The sequence below is a fragment of the Triticum dicoccoides genome, chromosome 4A (assembly GCF_002162155.2).
Source record: "Triticum dicoccoides isolate Atlit2015 ecotype Zavitan chromosome 4A, WEW_v2.0, whole genome shotgun sequence".
NCBI lineage: Eukaryota > Viridiplantae > Streptophyta > Magnoliopsida > Poales > Poaceae > Triticum > Triticum dicoccoides.
The window spans coordinates 379865353-379889781 of record NC_041386.1 but is presented as its reverse complement, the minus strand read 5'-3'; positions in this window follow the sequence as shown (position 1 = coordinate 379889781).

Genomic DNA, 24429 nt, shown 5'->3' with positions numbered 1-24429 from the left:
AGCAAAACATTATGCTGGTTCCAGCAAAAAAAACCGCGTCTTCGGCTTGCTGCCGTCGTCGGCTTGCACCACTATGCTCCAGCAAACAAAAGTCTCGTAGATGGCTGCAGCAAAAAAAGAAGCCGGTTCCAGCAAAAATTAACATCGCATCTAGCAAAACAAAAATCATCGTAGTCTATGTAGCAAATTCAAATGCTAGTTCCAGCAAAAGTAAACAGAGGTTCCAGCAAAAATTTGATGTAGTGAAAATTCATGACGCAGACAATGCCACCCTCCAATTTGCAGTAAAATCAAAAGAAGGTTCCGGCAGAAAAAGAAGTGGTTCTAGCAAAAATCAACAGAGGTTCCAGCAAAAATTTCATGTAGCAAACATTCATGGCCGCGACGACGCCACAATCTTCTCAATTTGATGCAAAAGCCATGGCCGCTGGTTCCAGCACCGTAACCCACTGGTACCAGCTCTGCCATGCCATAGATGCAGCATCACGGGTCGGCATCCGCGGGGGCGCATCTCGCTGTCGAACTAGTCGGACATGGCTACAGGGTAACAACACGGGGGAAGAAAACGAGAAGGAGCTTCATGCAGCGGTGGTGGTGCTGGTGGTGGTGCTGCTGCAGCCCCACCCCGCTGTGAGGAGGAGCTCAACATCTGGTGGATCTGAGAAAGAGGAAAGGAGACAGGGGAAAGCGGCGACCTCAAAGAGAAGGATGAGGAAAAATGAGTGGACGCGCTGTGTGGTGGAGATAAGGCAACACCAAAGCGGTCCGCGTGGATCCCACAGTAGCATGATGTGGCGCTAATCGGCTGTGTTTGATTGAGACGGATCCAGCGACGCACGCGTGACCGGCGCAACGCTTCCGCCGGTCCGCCGGAAGCCAACGTTTCCCTTGCTTAATTGATGTGTTTGTGTCATTGTATATTATCAGAAAAGCATCAGTATATTGCTTCCACCCAAAAGAAAAATATTTTCACCCACATATTTTGCTTCCGTTGGCAATGAGATTGCATCCAAGACAACTAAGATTGTTTCTAGTTTGTATTTTGTTTTCAACTTAGAAAATTTGTGTGCTTCTTACTATTAGAAAATTATAATGATGTAACATTAGTTTTTCGGATGAAACAAAACATTGGCTTCTGAAAGAGAAAAAAATTGCTTCCAAAGAAACTAGTGTTTGCTTCCAAAAGAGTAGCTTGCAAAAGAAAAGAAAAAATATATAATTTGATTCTGCAGTTGATGCATTACATTGAGAATGCTTAGTACGCACATATTTATACATCCGATGCAACAATATTTGCTTCAACCTTTATTTGAAAACCTTTCTTTATCAGCACAAATTTATGTTTTCAATTACCGGCAAATTTAAGTTTCTATTCACCGAAATTTTAATTTCCACAGTGAATTAAATTTTTATTAATATGAAATTATGCCCGGCAAGATATTTTGCCTCGAAAGCATTGCATCAGAATAGGAAATTGCTTCCAGCTAAATATAAGTTTATTTGCATGGACTAAAAAGTTGCTTCCGCTCAAATAGTAGTTTGCTTATATCAAAGACAAAAAAATGAAGCATCCTATCTTGTTTCCTTGGACTAGATGATTGCTTCCAACCAAATAGCAATATACTTGAATCAAAGAGAAATATAGTTGTTGTGCAACAATTACATATGCTTCAAGGGAATTACAGAGTTGTCCGTAAAGAACAAATTGTTACTGACTTATGTTTGCAACATAAAATAAGAACAAAACATAAGACATTGTTTCCACTCTCATCTAGCACCATTGTAGCAATGCCACACAAGAGCTCCACATATACTGCTAGTTTGTTGTCAACAAGGAATGTGCTGAACAAAGAGTCGAGCGCCATCCGGTTGTAGTCCTTTAGACATCCTTACAATATCGCCAAATGGGGAGGCACATTTATACTAAAATTAGAGGAAACCTGAAAACATGTGAAATCAACATAACTAATCTTGGTATGAAGCGTAGAAAATTGAGAATGGATAAAAAACTAAGGCTTGTAGCAGGATTAAGATGCATTTGCTGTGTCGCCAACTTTCACAGAACTGAGTTGTTGTTGATACATGGAAGCATTCTTCTAGTCCGCCCAAAGAAAATAATTACAACATAGAAGCACTCAGGCAAGAAGCAAGAAAATAGTGCGATGGGTGCATTATTAGTATTAGTTGGAAGCATGAAATTTTGGAAGAAGAATCTACCGCCAACTGTCAAGCATATTTGCGGAAGCTCTATAAACATGAAGTAATGAAACATAGTTTTGTGAACAATTCTCATCTTAATTCGAAGCACTGATGTTGAAACTAGCTAATGAGCATGATTGCCTGCATACATATCCATTGGTGATCAAATGATGTAAATACTCCAACTACAAAATTCTTTGATGATTCATAACCCGACCTGAACATTATAATACTAGGCAAACAGTGAACATAAATACCAAAGAGTACTCGTCAGACAATTTATTATAAACAAAATTGCAAAGTGGCAAATCGACAGTCAACAACTTACAAGAGTTAACTTATAAAATGTCAGAAGTAGCTGCAGGTTCTCCTGGTGTTGGATCCGACTCTTGCAGCAGATCCATCCGATGGGTAAAATGGTGAAGCACCAAATCGTGTATGAGACGGGGAGAGGGGGCTCATCCTCCTAATGCCATAATGACACACCTGCAGGTGGAGAGGAAATGTGATGGGAAGGAGATGGGGAATGGATCTAGGCGGCCAGGTCGATCTGCTGCTTGACGACGAGGTGAGAAGGATCTTCCCGATCTGCTGGGTAATGCGTATGGCAGCGAAGTCGGGGGAGGTTCCCAGAGAGGCGACGGGATAAGGGGAGAAGGGATACGAGAGAGTAATCAGGGAGTTTTTTTGACAGAAATCAGGGAGGGAGTTATTACGCGTGGATAGTGCTGGTGATTAGCTCCTCGGGTGATGGTATCTACAACCGTGGGATTCTAATAGAATCAATGACAGCTGAGCGGTCTGACGATAGTCTAGTATCAGACTGTAGATAGAAAGTGTTTCCCTAAAGTAAAGTAGTTACATGGAGTTTATTAATTGACACGCGGGTCATACAATAAATTGAAGATTCCAGCCGGTTATCATACTTATCGACATGCAAGTCGTGAACCTATTACAAAACACGACCATTATCACATCACGTTTTGGTCATACCACATCACAACATGCCCTGCAAAAACAAGTTAGACGTCCTCTATTTTGTCGTTGCAATTTTTATGTGGCTGCTAGGGCAGACTATAAGAACCGTTCTTATCTACGCAAAACCACAACGGTGATATACAAGTTGCCTTTTAACCTTCTACATGGACAGCCCTTGTCAAATCAGATTCAACCGAAGTGGGAGAGACAGACACCCGCCAACCACTTTTATGCAATACAAGTTGCATGTAAGTGAGTGGAACCGCTCTCTCGTGCGAGGACAAGTAAGGTTGGTCCAAGCCGCTTCAACCCACAATACCGCCGAATCCAAATAAGACAAGGGAGGTAAGCAATCTAAATGTTAATGCCCACAACATTTTTGTGTTCTACTCATACATATACATCTATGCATAAACCTGATTGTGATACCGCAGATGGGGAACGAAGCATGAAAATCAAAAACTTCCGACGAAACACCCAAGATCCGATTTAGGAGATGCATAACAATGAGAGGGAAGTGTGTCTATGTACCCATGTAGACCAAAAGCGTTAGTGTATGTAACACGGTTGATGTAGTCGTAATCTTCATGATCCAATCTGATCTAGTATTGTCATAAAAGAGAGTCATACGATCCGATGCACTAGGTACAAATCCTAGATCAGACACGAACTCCTTCATCCAGACTCCTTTCCGTGCTGCTTTTGAAGCAACTATATACTCCGCTTACATGTAGATCCTAATGGAAATATGCCCTAGAGGCAATAATAAAGTTATTATTATTATATTTCCTAATTCATTATAAAAGGTTTATTATTCATGCTATAATTGTATTGATCGGAAACTTAAATACATGTGTGGATACATAAACAAATACCGTGTCCCTAGTGAGCCTCTACTAGACTAGCTCGTTGATCAAAGATGGTAAAGATTTCCTAACCATGGACATGTGTTGTCACTTGATAACGGGATCACATCATTAGGAGAATGATGTGATGAACAAGACCCATCCGTTAGCTTAGCATATGATCGTTCAGTTTATTGCTACTGCTTTCTTAATGTCAAATACATATTCCTTCGACCATGAGATCATGCAACTCATGGATACCGGAGGAATACCTTGTGTGCTATCAAACGTCACAACGTAATTTGATGATCATAAATATGCTCTACAGGTATCTCTAAAGGTGTCTGTTGAGTTGCCATGGATCGAGATTGGGATTTGTCACTCTGTGTATCAGAGAGGTATCTCTGGGCCCTCTCGGTAATACACATCACAAGAAGCTTGCAAGCAAAGTGACTAAGGAGTTACTTACGAGATCATGTATTACGGAACGAGTAAAGAGACTTGCCGGTAACGAGATTGAACTAGGTACGAAGATACTACGATCGAATCTCGGGCAAGTAACATACCGACAGACAAAAGGAATTACATATGTTGTCATGAGGTTCGAACATTAAAGATATTCGTAGAATATGTAGGAACCAATATGGGCATCCAGGTCCCATTACTGGTTATTGACCAGAGAGGCGTCTCGGTCATGTCTACATCATTCTCGAACCCGTAGGGTCTGCACGCTTAACGTTCGTTGACGATATAGTATTATATGAGTTATGTGAGTTGGTGAACGAATGTTGTTCAGAGTCCCGGATGAGATCACGTACATGACAAGGAGCTCTGGAATGGTCTAGAGGTAAAGATTGATATATAGGACGATGCTATTTGCTCACCGGAAAGGTTTCAGAATGTACCGACTAATCATCGGATCATCAAAAGGGGTTCTGGGAAGCCCCGGGAGGTTAATGGGCCATATGGGCCAAACGAGGGGAGAACACCAGCCCACAAGGGGCTGGCGCACCTCTCCTCTGGCCGCAAGCCTCGGGGAGAAAAGGAGGGGGGGGGGGGAGTCAGCCTCCCCTTGCCTTCCCTATCCTCCCCCTTCCTTCCTCCCGTTTGCAAACAAGAAAGGGGGGCATAGGGCAGGCGCCCAAGGAGGCCGATCGGCCACCTTGGGGCGCAACCTGGCTGCCTCCCCTCCCACCACCTAGTTTCATCCTCACGACAATCCCTAAGCCGTGTGTGACGCCCCTCTCCACAGTTTCATCCTCCGTCTAGTGTTTCCGCAGTGCGCGGTGAAGCCCTACAGGAACAAGTTCACCACCACCGTCACCATGCCGCCGTGCTGCCAGAACTCGTCTACTACTTCGCCCGTCTTGCTGGATTAAGAAGGCGAGGACGTCATCGAGCTAAAAGTATGCTGAACGCGGAGGTGTCGTACATTCGGTACTTGATCGGTTGGATCGTGAAGGTGTTCGACTACATCAACCACGTTGATAAACGCTTCTGCTTAACGGTCTACGAGGGTACGTAGACACACTCTTCCCTCTCGTAGCTATGCATCTCCATGGATAGATCTTGCGTGTGCATAGACTTTTTTTTGTTTTTCATGCAACGTTCCTCAACAGTGGCACCCGAGCCAGGTCTATGTGTAGATGATATGCACGAGTAGAACACAAAGGAGTTGTGGGCAGTGATGGTCATACTGTTTACCACCAACGTCTTATTTTTCTTCAGCAGTATTGTGGGATGAAGCCGCCTGGACCAACCTTACATGTCCACGCACATGAGACCGGTTCCACCGACCGATATGCAACTTGTTTTGCATAAAGGTGGCTGGCGGGTGTTTGTTTCTCCTACTTTAGTTGAATCAAATTTCACTACGGCCGGTCCTTGAAGAAGGTTAAAACAACAAACTTGATAATCACCGTTGTGGTTTTGCGTAGGTAAGAACGATACACCGCCGGAGGCATTCATATAGAGTCATATTTTGTTCTAAGTATTCAGTTGTAATTCTTAAGTTGTAAGTAAATAAAAGTGTGATGATCATCATTATTATAGCATTGTTCCATGTGAGGAAAGGATGATGGAAGCTATGATTCCCTCACAAGTTGGGATGAGTCTCCAGACTTTACAAAAATAAAAGAGGCCAAAGAAGCCCACCAAAAAATGAGAGAAAAGAGAGAAGGGGCAATGCTACTATCTCCTTTCCACACTTGTGCTTCAAAGTAGCACCAGGATCTTCATGATAGAGAGTCTCCTATGTTGTCACTTTCATATACTAGTGGGAAAATTTTTCATTATAGAACTTGGCTTGTATATTCCAATGATGGGCTTCGTCAAATTGCCCTAGGTCTTCGTGAGCAAGCGAGTTGGATGCACACTCACTTAGTTTATTTTTGAGCTTTCATAAACTTATAGCTCTACTGCATCCGTTGCATGGTAATCCCTACTCACTCGCATTGATATCTATTGATGGGCATCTCCATAGCCCATTGATACGCCTAGTTGATGTGAGACTATCTCCTTCTTTTTGTCTTCTCCACAACCACCATATTCTATTCCACCTATAGTGCTATATCCATGGCTCACGCTCATGTATTGCATGAAAGTTGAATTTTTTTGAGAACATCAAAAGTATGAAACAATTGCTTGACTTGTCATCGGGGTTGTGAATGATTGAATACTTTGTGTGATGAAGATGGAGCATAGCCAGACTATATGATTTTGTAGGGATAACTTTCTTTGGCCATGTTATTGTGAGAAGACACGATTGTTTTATTAGTATGCTTGAAGTATTATTGTTTTTATGTCAATATTAAACTTTTGTTTTGAATCTTATGGATCTGAATATTCATGCCACAATAAATAAAATAACATGGATAAATATGTTAGGTAGCATTCCACATAAAATATTCTGTTTTTATCATTTACCTACTTGAGGACGAGCAAGAATTAAGCATGGGGATACTTGATACGTCTCCAACGTATCTATAATTTTTTATTGTTCCATGATATTATATTATTTGTTTTGGATGTTTTATATGCATTAATATGCTATTTTATATTATTTTTGAGACTAACTTATTAACCCAGAGCCCAGTGCCAGTTTCTGTTTTTCCTTGTTTTTGAGTTTTACAGAAAAGGAATATCAAACGGATTCCAAACGGAATAAAACTTTACAATGTTTTTTCTTGGTCCTCACACACGTAGAACTTGGAGAGGAAGGCAGAAGAGTCCCGAGGGCTCCACAAGCCCTCATGCGCGCCCTAGGGGGGCCTTGCTTGTGGGCCCCACAGGACTCCTCTAACCCTAATCTTTGGCCTATGAATTCCTAAATATTCCCAAACACCCAAAAGCGTCCACCAAAATACTTTTCCGCTGCCGTAACCTTCTGTACCCGTGAGATCCCATCTTGGGGCCTTTTCCGGCACCCCGCCGGAGGGGATTCGATCATGGAGGGCTTCTACATCAACTCTATTGCCCTTCCGATGAAGCGTGAGTAGTTTACCACAGACCTACGGGTCCATAGCTAGTAGCTAGATGGCTTCTTCTCTCTCTTTGATCCTCAGTACCATGTTCTCCTCGATGTTCTTGGTGATCTATCCGATGTAATCTTCTTCTGCGGTGTGTTTGTCGATATCCGTTGGATTGTGGATTTATGATCAGTTTATCTACGAATATTATTTGAATCTTCTCTGAATTCGTATATGCATGATTTGATATCTTTGTATTTCTCTTTGAATTATCGGTTTGGTTTGGCCAACTAGATTGGTTCTTCTTGCAATGGGAGAGGTGCTTAGTTTTGGGTTCAATCTTGCGGTGTCCTCACCCAGTGACAAAGTAGGGGCAGCGAGGCACACATTTGTATTGTTGCCATCAAGGGTAAAAAGATGGGGTTTTCATCATATTGCTTGAGTTTATCCCTCTACATCCTGTCATCTTGCTTAAGGCGTCGATGGCTATGCATCCCTCTACATCCATTCTTATGAACTTAATACTCTATATGCATGCTGGATGGCGGTCGATGTGTGGAGTAATAGTAGTAGATGCAGGCAGGAGTCGGTCTACTTGACACGGACGTGATGCCTATATTCATAAGCATTGCCTTGGATATCGTCATAACTTTGCGCTTTTCTATCAATTGCTCGACAGTAATTTTTTCACCCACCGTTCCTTCAAGAGAGAAGCCTCTAGTGAAACCAATGGCCCCAGGTCTATTTTCCATCATATATTTTCAGATCTATAAACCAAAAAACCTAAAAATATCTTCCTGCAATTTATTTACTTTTATTTTGTTTTACGTTTTAGTAATCTTTTATATCTATCTCTACCAGATCTCACCTTTGCAAGTGACCGTGAAGGGATTGACAACCCCTTTATCGCATTGGGTGCAAGTGTTTGATTATTTGTTCAGGTGCATAGATGGGGGACTTGCTTGTTTCTCCTACTGGATTGACACCTTGGTTCTTAACCGAGGGAAATACTTATCTCTACTTTGTTGCATCACCCTTTCCTCTTCAAGAGAAAAACCAATGCAAGCTCAAGAAGTAGCAATAACCGACAGGAGACTTAGGGTTGTCTCTTAATTATTGTATGAAATACAAGCGCCATGTAATTGCTTTACTTTATTGCTATGCATTAGCAATAGTTGTAGAAGCAATAGTTTATGAGACAACCCCGACGCGACGATGGAGATCAAGGTGTCGAGCCGGTGACAATGGAGATCGTGAGGATGATTTGAAGATGGATATCAAAAGAACAATATGATGATGGCCATATCATCTCACATATTTTGATTGCATGTGATGTTTATCCTTTATGCATTTTATTTTGCTTAGAGCGACGGTAGCATTATAAGACGACCCCTTCACTAAATTTCAAGATGAAGTTTTCTCCCCGAGTATGCACCTTTGCCAAAGTTCATCGTTCCGAAGAACCTCATGATGATCAGGTGTGATGTACTCTATGTTTACATACAACGGGTGTAAGACAATTTTGCACATGCAGAATACTTGGGTTAAACTTGACGAGCCTAGCATGTACAGACATGGTCTCAGAACACTTGAGACCTAAAGGTCGAACGTGAGTCATATAGTAGATATGATCAACATAGAAATGTTCACCATTGATGACTACCCCATCTCACGTGATAATCGAACATGGGTTAGTTGATTTTGATCATGTATCACTTAGATAGCTTGAGGGATGTTAATTTAAGTGGGAGTTCATTAGTAATTTGATTAATTGAACTTAATTTATCATGAACTTAGTCTTAATAGTTTTTGCATATCTATGTTGTAGATCAATGGCTCGTGTTACCGTTCCCCTGAATTTTAATGCGTTCCTAGAGAAAGCTAAGTTGAAAGATGATGGTAGCAACTACACGGACTGGGTCCATAACTTGAGGATTATCCTCATTGCTGGACAAAAGAATTACGTCCTTGATGCACCGCTAGGTGACAGACCTGCTACAGGAGCTACTGCAGATGTTATGAATGTCTAGCAGGCTCAATCTGGTGACTACTGAATAGTTCAATGTGCCATGCTTTACGACTTAGAACCGGGACTTCAAAGACGTTTTCAACACCACAAAGCATATGAGATGTTCCAAGAGCTGAAATTGATATTTCAAGCTGATGCCCGGGTTGAGAGATATGAAGTACCCAAAAAGTTCTATAGCTACAAGATGGAGGAGAACAGTTCTGTTAGTGAACACGTACTCAAAATGTATGGGTATCATAACCACTTGACTCAGCTAGGAATTAATCTTCCAGTTGAGAGTGTTATTGACAGAGTTCTTCAATCACTTCCACCAACCTACAATGGCTTCATGATGAACTCTAAGATGCAAGGGATGACAAAAATGATTCCTGAGCTCTTCGCAATGCTTAATGCCGTGGAGGTAGAAAGCAAGAAGGAGCATCAAGTGTTGATGGTTGACAAGACCACTAGTTTCAAGAAAAAGGGCAAGGGAAAGAAAGGGAACTTCAAGAAGAATTGCAAGCAAGTTGCCGCTCCTATGAAGAAGCCCAAAGCTGGACCCAAGCCTGAAACTGAGTGCTTGTATTGCCAAGGGAATGGTCGCTGGAAGCGTAACTACCCCAAATACTTGGCGGATAAGAAGGGTGACAAAGTGAACAAAGGTATATTTGATATACATGTTATTGATGTGTACCTTACTAATGCTCGTAGTAGTGCTTGGGTATTTGATACTGGTTCGGTTGCTCATATTTGTAACTCAAAACAGGAGATGCGGAATAAACGAAGATTGGCTAAGGACAAGGTGATGATGCGTGTCGGTAATGGTTCCAAGTTCGATGTGATCGCCATCGGCACACTACCTCTACATCTACCTTCGGGTTTAGTTTTAGACCTCAATAATTGTTGTTTGGTGCCAACGTTGAGCATGAGCATTATATCTAGGTCTTGTTTATTGCGAGACAGTTATTCATTTAAGTCAGAGAATAATGGTTGTTCTATTTTATATGAGCAATATCTTTTATGGTCATTGATACGTCTCCAACGTATCTATAATTTTTTTTATTTTCCATGCTGTTATATTATCATTCTTGGATGTTTTATAATCATTTTATAGCAACTTTATATCATTTTTTCGGACTAACCTATTGACATAGTGCCAAATGCTAGTTGTTGTTTTTTGCTTGTTTTACTTCGCAGAAAATCAATACCAAACGGAGTCCAAACGCAGCGAAACTTTTTGGAGAATTTTTTTGGACCAGAAGACACTGTTGGGCCAAAGAAGTACCAGAGGGGGGCTCTGAGGGGAGCACAACCTGGGCGTGCCTGGGGGCCCAGGCGCGCCCTGGTGGGTTGTGCCCACCTTGCCCGCCTCCCGCACCACCTCTTTGCACTATAACTACCCTGAAAATCCAAAAACCCTAGGGGAGTCGACGAAACACAATTCCAGCTGCCGCAAGTTCCAGAACCACTAGATCCAATATAGACACCATAGTGGAGGGGTTCATCATCCTCATTGGTGCCTCTCTGATGATGCGTGAGTATTTCAGTGTAGACCTACAGGTCCATAGTTAGTAGCTACTCCCTCTGTCCCACAATGTAAGTGGCTATTTGACACTACACTAGTATAAAAAACATCCTACATTATGGGACTGAGGGAGTAGATGGATTCCTCTCTCTCTTTTGATTCTCAATACAATGCTCTCTTGAAGATCTGTTTGATGTAACTCTTTTTGCGTTGTGTTGTTGGGATCCGATGAAATTTGAGTTTCTGATCAGATCTATTTTATCCATGAAAGTTATTTGAGTTTTGATCTCTTATATGCATGATTACTTATAGGCTCGTATTTCTTCTTTGAATCTTCGTTGATCGTGATGTTTTGTGAATATGCAACTCGTTGCATATTGAGCTCCACTTAACTTGTAGTATTGTTTGTTGCACTTTGCCTTGCCATGCCATGCCTCTTTAAACCGGACATGCATCATACTTGGTTGCGCATCATGTCATGTTCATGTGATGGTTGTTTACAATGTTGTTTCCTTCTTTCCGGTGTTGCTTCTTCTTGATAGTTCCGGTAACGTTGCGTTTGTGAGGATCTGTTCGACTACGTCCATTTGTCTTCTTCATGGTTTCAGTCTTCTTCCTAGCGGGATTGCAGGCAAGATGACCATACCCTCGATATCACTTCTATCTTTGCTTGCTAGTTGTTCACTTTATCGCTATGTCCCGTTACCTATCACTTGTTTATCATGCCTCCCATATTGCCATGTCAAGCCTCTAACCCACCTTCCTAGCAAACCATTGTTTGGCTATGTTACCGCTTTTGCTCAGCTCCTCTTATAACATTGTTAGTTGCAGGTGAAGTTGAAGTTTGTTCCATGTTGGAACATGGATATGTTGGGATATCACATTATCTCTTATTTAATTAATGCATCTATATACTTGGTAAAGGGTGGAAGGCTCGGCCCTATGCCTGGTGTTTTGTTCCACTCTTGCCGCCGTAGTTTCCATCATACCGGTGTTATGTTCCTTGATTTTGCGTTCCTTACGCGGTTGGGGTTATGGGACCCCCTTGATAATTCGCTTTGAATAAAACTCCTCCAGCAAGGCCCAACCTTGGTTTTAACATTTACCACCTAAGCCTTTTTCCCTTGGGTTCTGCAGACCCGAGAGTCATCTTTATTTTAACCCCCCCTGGGCCAATGCTCCTCTGAGTGTTGGTCCAACCTACAGCCACTTGCGGTGCCACCTCTTCACCCGGGGTCTTCGTTTGCCGTAGGTAGTGTTCATCCGGTGTGCCCTGAGAACGAGATATGTGCAGCTCCTATCGGGATTTGTCGGCACAGTCAGGCGGTCTTGCTGGTCTTGTTTTACCATTGTCGAAATGTCTTGTAACCAGGATTCCAAGACTGATCGGGTCTTCCCGGGAGAAGGAATTTCCTTCGTTGATCGTGAGAGCTTGTGATGGGCTAAGTTGGGACACCCCTGCAGGGTATAAACTTTCAAGAGTCATACCCGCGGTTATGTGGCAGATGGGAATTTGTTAATATTCGGTTGTAGAGAACTTGACACTTGACTTAATTAAAATGAATCAACCGCGTGTGTAGCCGTGATGGTCTCTTTTCGGCTGAGTCCGGGAAGCACGGTCTTGTGCTATGCTTGAACGTAAGTAGTTTCAGGATCACTTCTTGATCACTTGTAGCTTCACGACTGTTGCGTAGCTTCTCATCTTACTCTTACTTGTGTATGTCAGCCACCATATTTTCTTAGCGCTTGCTGCAGCTCCACCTCATTACCTTATCCTACCCATAAGCTTAAATAGTCTTGATCTCGTGGGTGTGAGATTGCTGAGTCCTCGTGACTCATGGATACTTCCAAACAGTTGCAGGTGCCGATGATACCAGTGCAGGTGATGCTACTGAACTCAAGTGGGAGTTTGATGAGGACCTTGGTCGTTACTATGTTTTGTTTCCTGTTGATCAGTAGTGGTGCCCAGTTGGGACGATCGGGGATCTAGCATTTGGGGTTGTCTTCTTTTCTTTTGGTTCCATAGTCGGACCTTGATTGTACTTTGGATGATGTATGTTTAACTTGTTATTTGTGTGAAGTGGTGATTGTAAGCCAACTCTTTATCCCTTTCTTATTCAGTACATGGGATTGTGTGAAGATTACCCCTCTTGTGACAAAACCAGCATGCGGTTATGCCTCTAAGTCATGCCTCGACACGTAGGAGATATAGCCGCATCGTGGGTGTTACAAGTTGGTAATCAGAGCCATCCCTGACTTAGGAGCCCCCTGCTTGATTGAATCGCTGACGTTGTTGAGTCTAGAACAAAATGTTTTGAGTCTTCGGATTATATATATCGGAGAGTAGGATTCTTTTTACTCCTCAGTCCCTTCGTTGCTCTGGTGAGGCCTCCTGACGTAGATGTTTTGACTTTCCTCTCCTTAAATTTCACTAAAAAATTCTTTAGGATCACGCGGGTATCTTGGGATCATTCCGATATTCTTGTGACGAGAACATTGTTCTTGGTGCCTCCTGACATTTAGGGGTTGTGGCAGTGTCCCAGGGAGTTGAGCTCCGAGGTGTTGTCATCACAATTTTATCATTGCAGTTCTAGAATACCTGAGTTCGCCGACATCGAAAATCTCATTTATGCAGTTGTTGGTGAGATAACCTCGACGCCACCCAGTACTGGGGCGGGAGTTCGGGAGTATTGCCATAACTCATATAACAGATGCTTTTCGAAGGTTGAGGTACACGATTTCCGAGGTTTTCTTGGTTATGTGTTGACGAATGGATACAGTTGGAGCGTAGGGCTTGTTAGTTGTGTGATATATATTGTGCCTCCCTGTATCCCCAACACCAGATTGCATAACCAGAAAGTTTCGGGAGTTATAGGTGGGAATTCTTGTATCATGTAGGATAACTTTCCAACAGACACACAATACGATATGGGATCTATCATATGTTTGTTCTGGCTTATTCTGCAAGTCAAATCCTTTGTTTTGTTTTGAGTTGTGGTATTCGAGTTGTTTCAATGTCAAGTGTTGATTCCATACCTTTCCTAAGCGGTGTTCTCATATTTCTATGGGAATACTAATCCTCCTTCCTCGAGATTGTCTCGACAATTCTATTACCAACCGGTGTGCTTCTCTCAAAGTTAATCCTATCTTGTCAATATTTGCTAGATAAATTCTAGTTCTTCGCAATGGTGTTTGTTACATCCGTCCCAAGTTGTCTTTGTTTTTCCCGCCCTCCCACCCTTTTTCTTCAAGGACTCAGATTTCTTATTCAAGTATCCTTTTATTGATGGGAAGTCTCTCCATTCTTTTCCGTCAATGTTCTTATCTGGTGATTCTCAGGAAGATACTAAGGAAGCTTCAAGTTCATCATTCTTCATTCTCTTCTTCTCTAGTGGATTTAATTCAAGCTTTTGGTGTTGATCATATCCCTTTCCTCGTTCCAAATGCTTTCTCATGCTGGTGCACCTCTTAATCATCCACTTCTCGCCATTCATTTGTTCTGGAGTACTGAAGATATCTCAAGAGATTTGTGTTTTCATTCCTAATCTGTTCAAGCTATCTCGAGGTTGTTATCTCTTTTGAGCCATTTAATTCAACCAACACAGTCTCTCTTTTAAATCGTTCAATGGTGTATCTTTTGAGTGGGCCCTAACCCACAGGTCTTTTCCCACGATCTTACCTGACTCTTCTAATTTTCCCAGAGTTACTCTCAAATTATTCTCCAAGTTTGACGTAAGAATAAATTATCATCAGTCATATGTATTTCTCCAAGATCTTTCAAATTCTTTTCATCATTGGCTCAACCTCTTCGCTTTTGATTCTCCCGAAGTGTCTGAACAATTCTTGGTGGTGTTTCTCGTCGCCATTCTTGGATTTTGAAGACCGAAGAAGAGTTTTTCCTTCAAATCTTGCTCCGTTCTCTTGAAGATGCGTAGTTTAAGCTTGTTGCCATCCTCTCATAATTGTTTTCGATTGTGAGAATTCTTTTCACCCATTCGGAGCAATTCAGGAGTCTTTTCAGTTTGATTCTCCGGAGCCCATCATATCAGAATTATTCATTCCAGCTTCCAGCTCTTGTTCTCCAAATCTTACCGGTGCATCATTCAAGTATTCTCTAGTCAGCTCGGGATCTCTTCGTTCACATGTATCTAAATTCTCTCAAGCATCTTCGTTCATTTGCTAATTCTTCTCGGTGTTTCGCTATCTTTTCTTTGATGGGTTTTAATTATTACGGCGGTTTGTTCAAGATTCCTCTTCATACATTATCATATCAATTCACTCGTTCTTTCCAACCCTACCGGCGGATCGTTGAAGTCTTTTCTCAAGTTTGCGCCATATCTTTCTAAATCCTTCTCAACGAGAACAAGTAGTATGCCAAATCCGTTGCTTGTTGATACGTCTCCAACGTATCTATAATTTTTGATTGCTCCATGCTATAGTATCTACTGTTTTGGACATATTGGGCTTTATTATCCACTTTTATATTATTTTTGGGACTAACCTATTAACCGGATGCCTAGCCCAGAATTGCTGTTTTTTGCCTGTTTTGGGGTTTCGAAGAAAAGGAATATCAAATGGAGTCCAAACGGAATGAAACCTTCGGGAACGTGATTTTCTGAACAAACAAGACCCGGGAGACTTGGACCCTATGTCAAGACACAAAAGAGGAGGCCACGAGGTAGGGGGGCACGCCTACCCCCCAAGCGTGCCCTCCACCCTCGTGGCCCCCCTGTTGCTCCACCGACGTACTCCTTCCTCCTATATATACCTACGTACCCCCAAACGATCAGATACAGAGCCGAAAACCTAATTCCACCGCCACAACTTTCTGTATCCACGAGATCCCATCTTGGGGCCTATTCCGGAGCTCCACCGGAGGGGGCATCAATCACGGAGGGCTTCTACATCAACACCATAGCCTCTCCGATGAAGTGTGAGTAGTTTACCTCAGACCTTTGGGTCCATAGTTAGTAGCTAGATGGCTTCTTCTCTCTTTTTGGATCTCAATACAATGTTCTCCCCCTCTCTTGTGGAGAACTATTCGATGTAATCTTCTTTTTGCGGTGTGTTTGTTGAGATCGATGAATTGTGGGTTTATGATCAAGTCTATCTATGAATAATATTTGAATCTTCTCTGAATTATTTTATGTATGATTGGTTATGTTTGCAAGTCTCTTCGAATTATCAGTTTGGTTTGGCCTACTAGATTGATCTTTCTTGCAATGGGAGAAGTGCTTAGCTTTGGGTTCAATCTTGCGGGGTCCTTTCCCAGTGACAGTAGGGGCAGCAAGGCACGTATTGTATTGTTGCCATCGAGGATAACAAGATGGGGTTTTCATCATATTGCATGAGTCTATCCCTCTACATCATGTCATCTTGCTTAAGGCGTTACTCTATTTTCATGAACTTAATACTCCAGATGCATGCTGGATAGCGGTCGATGAGTGGAGTAATAGTAGTAGATGCAGGCAGGAGTCGGTCTACTTGTCTCGGACGTGAGGCCTATATACATGATCATACCTAGATATTCTCATAACTATGCTCAATTCTGTCAATTGCTCAACAGTAATTTGTTCACCCACCATAGAATACTTATGCTCTCGAGAGAAGACACTAGTGAAACCTATGGCCCCCGGGTCTATCTTTATCATATTAATCTCCTACTACTTAGTTATTTCCTTTGGTTTTTACTTTGCCTTTATTTTACTTTGCATCTTTATCACAAAAATACCAAAAATCCTATCTTATCATATCTATCAGATCTCACTCTCATAAGTGGCCGTGTAGGGATTGACAACCCCTATTCGCGTTGGTTGCGAGGATTTATTTGTTTTGTGCAGGTACGAGGGACTCGCGCGTAGCCTCCTACTGGATTGATACCTTGGTTCTCAAAAACTGAGGGAAATACTTACGCTACTTTGCTGCATCATCCCTTCCTCTTCGGGAAAACCAACGCAGTGCTCAAGAGGTAGCAAGAAGGATTTTTGGCGCCGTTGCCGGGGAGGTCCACGCAAATGTCAACATACCACGTACCCATCACATACCCTTATCTCCTGCATTACATTATTTGCCATTTGCCTCTCGTTTTCCTCTCCCCCACTTCACCCTTGCCGTTTATTCGCCCTCTCTCTCTCTCTATCCTCCCTCTCTTTCTCTATTTGCCTCTTTTTGCCGGCTTGCTTTTTGTTTGCTTGTGTGTTAGTTTGTTTGCTTGTCGTTATGGCTAGTCCTTTACCTTCTGCCTCTATGTCTGAAATTGGGGAAACTACTGTCGATAATAATATCATGAAAAATTCTGATGCACCTGCTAAAGAACCCACCATCTTACATACGAAAAAATTCTGTGTTGGTAGTGGTAATATTATTGGAAAAGGAGTTATTCAAGATTTCTTTACTTGTGTCGGTGCTTTAACTTCTATGGGTAGTTCTATCCTTCATAGAACTAGTAGTCTTGCAGACGCTATTGCCATGCTTGTTGTTGAACTTGAAAGACAATTCATGCACATGCATCCTTGCATACAAAGGATTTTCCTGGAATTTTCTAATATTGAGCATTCTTCTGTTAAGCGTGCTGCTACTATCTTTTTGGCTCATGAGTTTAGATTCATAATAAAAGAGGCCAAATAAATCTTTGCACATTATAGGGTGGACGCTTGCCGTCCTCCCATAGAGGCTATCCTCTTTGATCAAGAAGAAATAATGTGTTTTCAATCTCTAGACTATGTTGCTTTCAATGAAAATCTTAGAAAAAGGGTTCCTACCGATGTTCTAGTTGATAGAATTTCTGAACTTAAGGATGATTTGGCTATTCAAAATAATGAACTAGGATATTCTCTTGAATATAGGCTCACAAAGTTCTGTCAAAAGAATGCTTATAATGATGAATTGGTTGTGCAATATGAAGGACCAAAGGAGGAACCTATACCTCCCAAGGTTGATCTTGGGGACTTTTGTCCCATTAAATTTAGACCTTTTGATTACTTTTGCTTGACTCAAAGAAAACTTGCTGCCGAACATAGAGAATATGGAATGAGTTTTAATAATCTATCTTACTATTATGGCAATACCTAGATCTATCCATGCTTGTTATGCCTAGCTAGGGGCGTTAAACGATAGCGCTTGTTGGGAGGCAACCCAATTTTACTTTTATTCCTTGATTTTTGCTCCTGTTTAGTAATAAATAATTTATCTTGCCTCTGTTTTGGTTGTGTTTTTGTGTTTAATTAGTGTTTGTGCAAAGTAGAACCGTTGGGAAGACTTGGGGAAAGTCATGTTACACTTGCTGTAAAGAACAGAAACTTTAGCGCTCACAAGAACTACTGCCATTTTTATTTGGAGAGTGATATTTAGTTAATTATTTTTTAAGATAATTAATAGATAAATTAATCACGTCCAGAAATTTATTTTAGAATTTTTAGGGTTCCATATCTTGCGCTAGCTACAGATTACTACAGACTGTTCTGTTTTTGACAGATTCTGTTTTTCGTGTGTTGTTTGCTTATTTTGATGAATCTATGGCTAGTAAAATAGTTTATAAACCATAGAGAAGTTGGAATAAAGTAGGTATAACACTAATATAAATAAATAATGAGTTCATTACAGTACCTTGAAGTCGTCTTTTATTTTCTTTCGCTAACGGAGCTCACGAGATTTTCTACTTTAAGTTTTGTGTTGTGAAGTTTTCATGTTTTGGGTAAAGATTTGATGGATTATGGAACAAGGAGTGGCAAGAGCCTAAGGTTGGGGGTGCCCATGGAAACCCCAAGATAATCTAAGGACACCTAAAAGCCAAAGCTTGGGGATGCCCCGGAAGGCATCCCCTCTTTCGTCTACTTCTATCGGTAACTTTACTTGGAGCTATATTTTTATTCACCACATGATATGTGTTTTGCTTGGAGCGTCTTGTATGATTTGAGTCTTTATTTGTTAGTTTACCACAATCATCCTTGCTGTACACACCTTTTGAAAGAGCCATACATGATTTGGAATTTGTTAGAATACTCTATGTGCTTCGCTTATATCTTTTGAGTTACATAGTTTTGCTCTAGTACTTCACTTATATCTTTTAGAGCACGGTGGTGGATTTGTTTTATAGAAACTATTTATCTCTCATGCTTCACTTAGATTATTTTGAGAGTCTTAAATAGCATGGTAATTTTCTTAAAGTCTTAATATGCTTGATATACAAGATTAATAATAAAACTTTCTTATGAGTGTGTTGAATACTATGAGAAGTTTGATACTTGATAATTGTTTTGAGATATAAATATGGTGATATTAAAGTTATGCTAGTTGAGTAGTTGTGAATTTGAGAAATACTTGTGTTAAAGTTTGTGATTCCCGTAGCATGCACGTATGGTGAACCGTTATGTGATGAAGTCGGAGCATGATTTATTTTTTGATTGTCTTCCTTATGAGTGGCGGTCGGGGATGAGCGATGGTATTTTCCTACCAATCTACCCCCCTAGGAGCATGCGCGTAATACTTTGCTTTGATAACTTGTAGATCTTTGCAATAAGTATATGAGTTCTTTATGACTAATGTTGAGTCCATGGATTATACGCACTACTCTCACCCTTCCACCTTTGCTAGCCTCTCTAATACCGCGCACCTTTCGCCGGTATCATACACCCAACATATACCTTACTCAAAACAGCCACCATACCTACCTATTATTGCATTTCCATAGCCATTCCGAGATATATTGCCATGCAACTTTCCACCGTTCCGTTTGACATGACACACTCCATCATTGTCATATTGCTTAGCATGATCATGTAGTTGACATCGTATTTGTGGCAAAGCCACCATTCATAATTCTTTCATACATGTCACTCTTGATTCATTGCATATCCCGGTACACCGCCGGAGGCATTCATATAGAGTCATATTTTGTTCTAAGTATCGAGTTGTAATTATTGAGTTGTAAGAAAAATAAAAGTGTGATGATCATTATTATTAGAGCATTGTCCTAGTGAGGAAAGGATGATGGAGACTATGATTCCCCCATAGGTTGGGATGAGACTCCGGACAAAAAATAAAATAAAAAGATAAAGAAAAGAGGCCATAAAAAAAGAAAGAAAAGGCCCCAAAAAAATGAGAGAAAAAGAGAGAAGGGACAATATTACTATCCTTTTACCACACTTGTGCTTCAAAGTAGCACCATGATATTCATAGTAGAGAGTCTCTCATGTTATCACTTTCATATACTAGTGGGAATTTTTCATTATAGAACTTTGCTTGTATATTCCAACGATGGGCTTCCTCAAATTGCCCTAGGTCTTCATGAGTGTAAGTGCATCTAGTGCCACCCCTAGTTGGTTTTGGAGTATTGACGACAAAGCTAGTTGAGGGACAAATGTGTTTGTGAGAATTGCAGGATAACACAGGTAGAAGTCCCTCATTGATTCGGTTTTCCTACCAGAGATGACCCCTAAAAATGTATGAAGACATTGAAGTCAAAGGTGGTATGTGAAGACATTCACATTAAAGACTATGACAAGAGAAGACATTGCGTGAAGACTATGGAGCGCGAAGACTTAGCAGTTTCGTCGTTCTGTGTTTTTCTTTGTTGAGTCATAGGAACCACCGTACTGTTAAGTGGGGTCCAAGAGAACCAGTCAAAATGACTGAAGTGATGCTTAACCAAAATCCTATATCTTCGAGTGAAGACTATGAGAGCAAATCTTGTCCAAAGTTGGATAAGTCAGCTTTGCTTGTAGCCCAAGTAAAGTTGTCATGTGTGTTTGAAATCTGACCGTTGGAACACGTGTCAGTTCCTTAGTGACCCAGGGTCATTTCAGACAAATCAGGTCGGGTTTCCTAGTGGCTATAAATAGCCCACCCCCTACAACCATAAATGGTTGGATGCTCAGAGTTAGAGTACGGTTTGTCGTTTGAGAGCAACCCACCTCGAAGCCTTTGAGAGAGAATTCCTTGCGAGGATAAAACCCTAAACACCCAGAGCCAAAGAGTGTTAGGCATCACTTAAGTCTTCTTGTCTGTGTGATCTGAAGACTTATTACACTTGAGGACTGTGAATCCTCCAGCCGGTTAGGCGCCGCGTTCTGAGCATCCAAGAGTCATTGTGGATCGCCGGTGAACAAAGTCTGTGAAGGCTTGGAAGTCTACCTTGACGACTTACCAGAGTGATTGGGTGAGGACTGGGTGTCCTTAACTCAAGGGGAATAAGGTGAAGACGAGGTCTTCTGAGTTGAATCTCAGCCTCCCTAACCAGACGTACAGTTGTCACAGCAACTGGAACTGGTCCAACAAATCATTGTCTTCAACGAGTCACTGGTTTCGCCCTTCCCTTCCCTTTACTTACTGTTGGTCCTTGTGAAGTCGTTGTACGATTGCAACACCATTTGGCTTCACTGAGTGATTACTTGTTCTGATTGGCTTCACAATATCTTCCTACCTGATCCTTACTGCCTAGCTGCTATTAGTCATTGTGCTTTCACTTCATTGAATACTTGACTATGGTTTGCCTAGTGTAGTCTACCTTCCACTGCATGGTAATAGGTTTATTTCTATCGTTTGCCTTCGAAACTTACATGTTTTGAAGACTTCCATAAAAATCGCCCATTCACCCCCCTCTAGTCGATCACTAGCACTTTCAATTGGTATCAGAGCAAGGTACTCCCTTGTTCTGTGTGATTCGGTTTAACCACCTGGAGTTTTAGCTATGTCGATTGCAGGGATAATTAAAGTCTCCGCTGCGTGCCCCGTCTTTGATGGAACTGAATATCCCTACTGGAAGAATAAGATGCGCATGCATCTTGAAGCCATTGATGTCGACCTATGGTATGTCGTCAAGAACGGTGTTCCCAAGGCTGGAGAAGGTGTCACTGCTGCTGATGTCAATAAGTTCGTTCAACTGGACTCTACTGCAAAGAATATCATCTGTGGTCATCTGACCAAAGGACAGTATGGCCGCGTGAGTGCTTTGGAAACATCTAAGCTAGTATGGGACTGGCTCTCCAAGGTGAACAAAGGCGTCTCAACCCAGAGAGATCAGAGAATCAGTGTCCTTCGCAACCTCTTCAACCGCTTCAAGAGAAATGACAATGAGAATGTCCAGCTCACGTTTGATCGACTCACTGACATCACAAATGAGCTTCAAGCCCTCGGCGCTACTGAGATCACCAAGCATGAAGTCGTCAAGACGCTCCTGAGATCACTTGACAGTTCATTTGACACCCTAGCCCTGATGATTCAAGAATGTCCTGATTTCAAGACACTCGATCCGTCTGACATACTTGAGAGGCTCAACACACACGAGTTTCAGCTTTCTGAGAAAAGAGACATCTACGGTCCCAACTATAGGCGAACTCGTGCCTTGAAGGCAAAGGTTGTCTCCTCATCTGAAGAAGAATCCGACAGCAGTTCTGATGATCCTGAAGACATTGGAAAGGAGCTTGCTATGCTTGTGAAGAAGTTCCAAAAATTCACCAAGAAGAAAGGCTTCAGAAAGTCTTCACGATCAAGCTCAAGGAATGATGAAGCTTCTGCTCATGACTACAAGAAGAGAACATGTCACAAGTGCAAGAAACCTAGCCACTACATCTCTGAGTGTCCATAGTGGGACAATGAGAACAACAAGAAGAAGAAGAGCAAGGAGTATGACTCTGATGATAGGAAGAAGAAGAAATACTCAAAGTCTTCTTCCAAGTATTCCTCAAGGTCTTCATCACACAATAAGAGCTCATCTGGCAAGGCACGTGCGTTTGTTGGCAAGGAAATGGATTTTGAGGAGGAGTCTGCTTCTGAAGAGGTGGAGGTGGAGTCTAAGAAGGAGTCTGATTCTGGCGTTGCGAGTCTGGCTACAGCATACGTTGCCAAGTCCATCTTCAACACTGAAGACGATGACTTCATCACCGACACCGATGCAAATGACAAGGACTACTCCACTCCTTCCTACTGCTTCATGGCACGCGGTGCCAAGGTAAACACACGCACTACTCACTATCAAACATCTAGTGACGATGACTCTGATTGTGGTTCCAAACCCAGCTACAAAACACTTGCTAAAATTGCGACTGAACAACAGAAAACTATGGAACACATTCGAAAACTATTAGACAAAAGCGATGATCTGTTAGACGCTGAAATGACTCGATCTCAGTCCTTAATTGAAGACATAAAAAATCTTCACGCTAAGTATGAGGAACTTGAAAGTCGTCATGAAACGCTCTCAACAACTCATGAAAGACTTTCCTATGATTATCTTCAAAGGAAGCAAGATCTTGAGAAATTGAGAGCGGCTCATGAAGATCTTCAAAAGGAAAACGAGTCACTTCGCGCCAAGTTCAGCTCAGGAAGGATTTGAACCACCATGTCTTAAATGCATTGAGCGTGATAACGCTACTTCTGTTGCTGAATGTTCTACAGCTGCTACTGTTGCAATATCTTCAACTGTTGATGTGGTAACTAACCCCTCTGCTGAGGATACCACTGCTATTGCTGATGAGAATGCCAGGTTGAAGACACTGCTTGTAACAGGGATGTACAAAAGTCTCAAAGGGCATCAGACACTATGTGATGTCCTCAAAAGGCAGATCCTGAACCGAAACCCTAGGAAAGAGGGTGTTGGGTTCGAAAGGAAAATGAATGCTGATGGCACTTACTGGAAACCTGAGCAGTACCCCAAAACCACATGGGTTGCTGCAAAGGAACCTTCAGCGGACCCATCGACCCTATCTGGCTTCCCTTGTGCTAATCCCACTGTTATTGATGAATCCTTTGATGCAAACTATAAACTGTTTAAGAATTAGAATGGTTAAGTGTTTGCCAGGTATATGGGTACTAACTGCAGGAATGGACCGCCTATGAAGAAGATCTGGGTGCCGAAAAGGTGTTTGGAGGATCTTCCTGTGAATGTCATCATGACACCACAGGTGAAGAAGACAAACCCCAGACCATAGGCTTCATACAGTCCAAAGGCTTCATACAGACAGGGGACTCACCTGAGTCGCACTAATGCAAATGTTTTGCAGGGAAGCCATACTCAGGCCTATGAACATGAGCGCGGTTCATCAAACCGCCATGTTCATAAGACCAAGAACTATTCTGCTTATTCTTATGAGTACTATTGTCCACCTGCAAGACTTTTTACTAGGGCTCCAAAGCCAAAGTTCTCAGATGCTGCACTTAGACTCATTGCTTTGAAGCCACCCTTGAAGATGTGGGTGGCTAAGAAGGCTTAACTCTCTTTTGCAGGGAAAGGTCTCCAGCCGAAAACCAAAATCGTCTGACGCTATTGCTGGGGACCTTAAACATCTTGTAGGGTGCAAGATCAAATGCCCAAATGGTCTTATTATGTACTTTGTTCCTGAATCGCTTGCTACTTGCCCTATCAGTCCTAATCTCGATCTAAGCTTTAATAATCCACTGGTTCGTCAAATG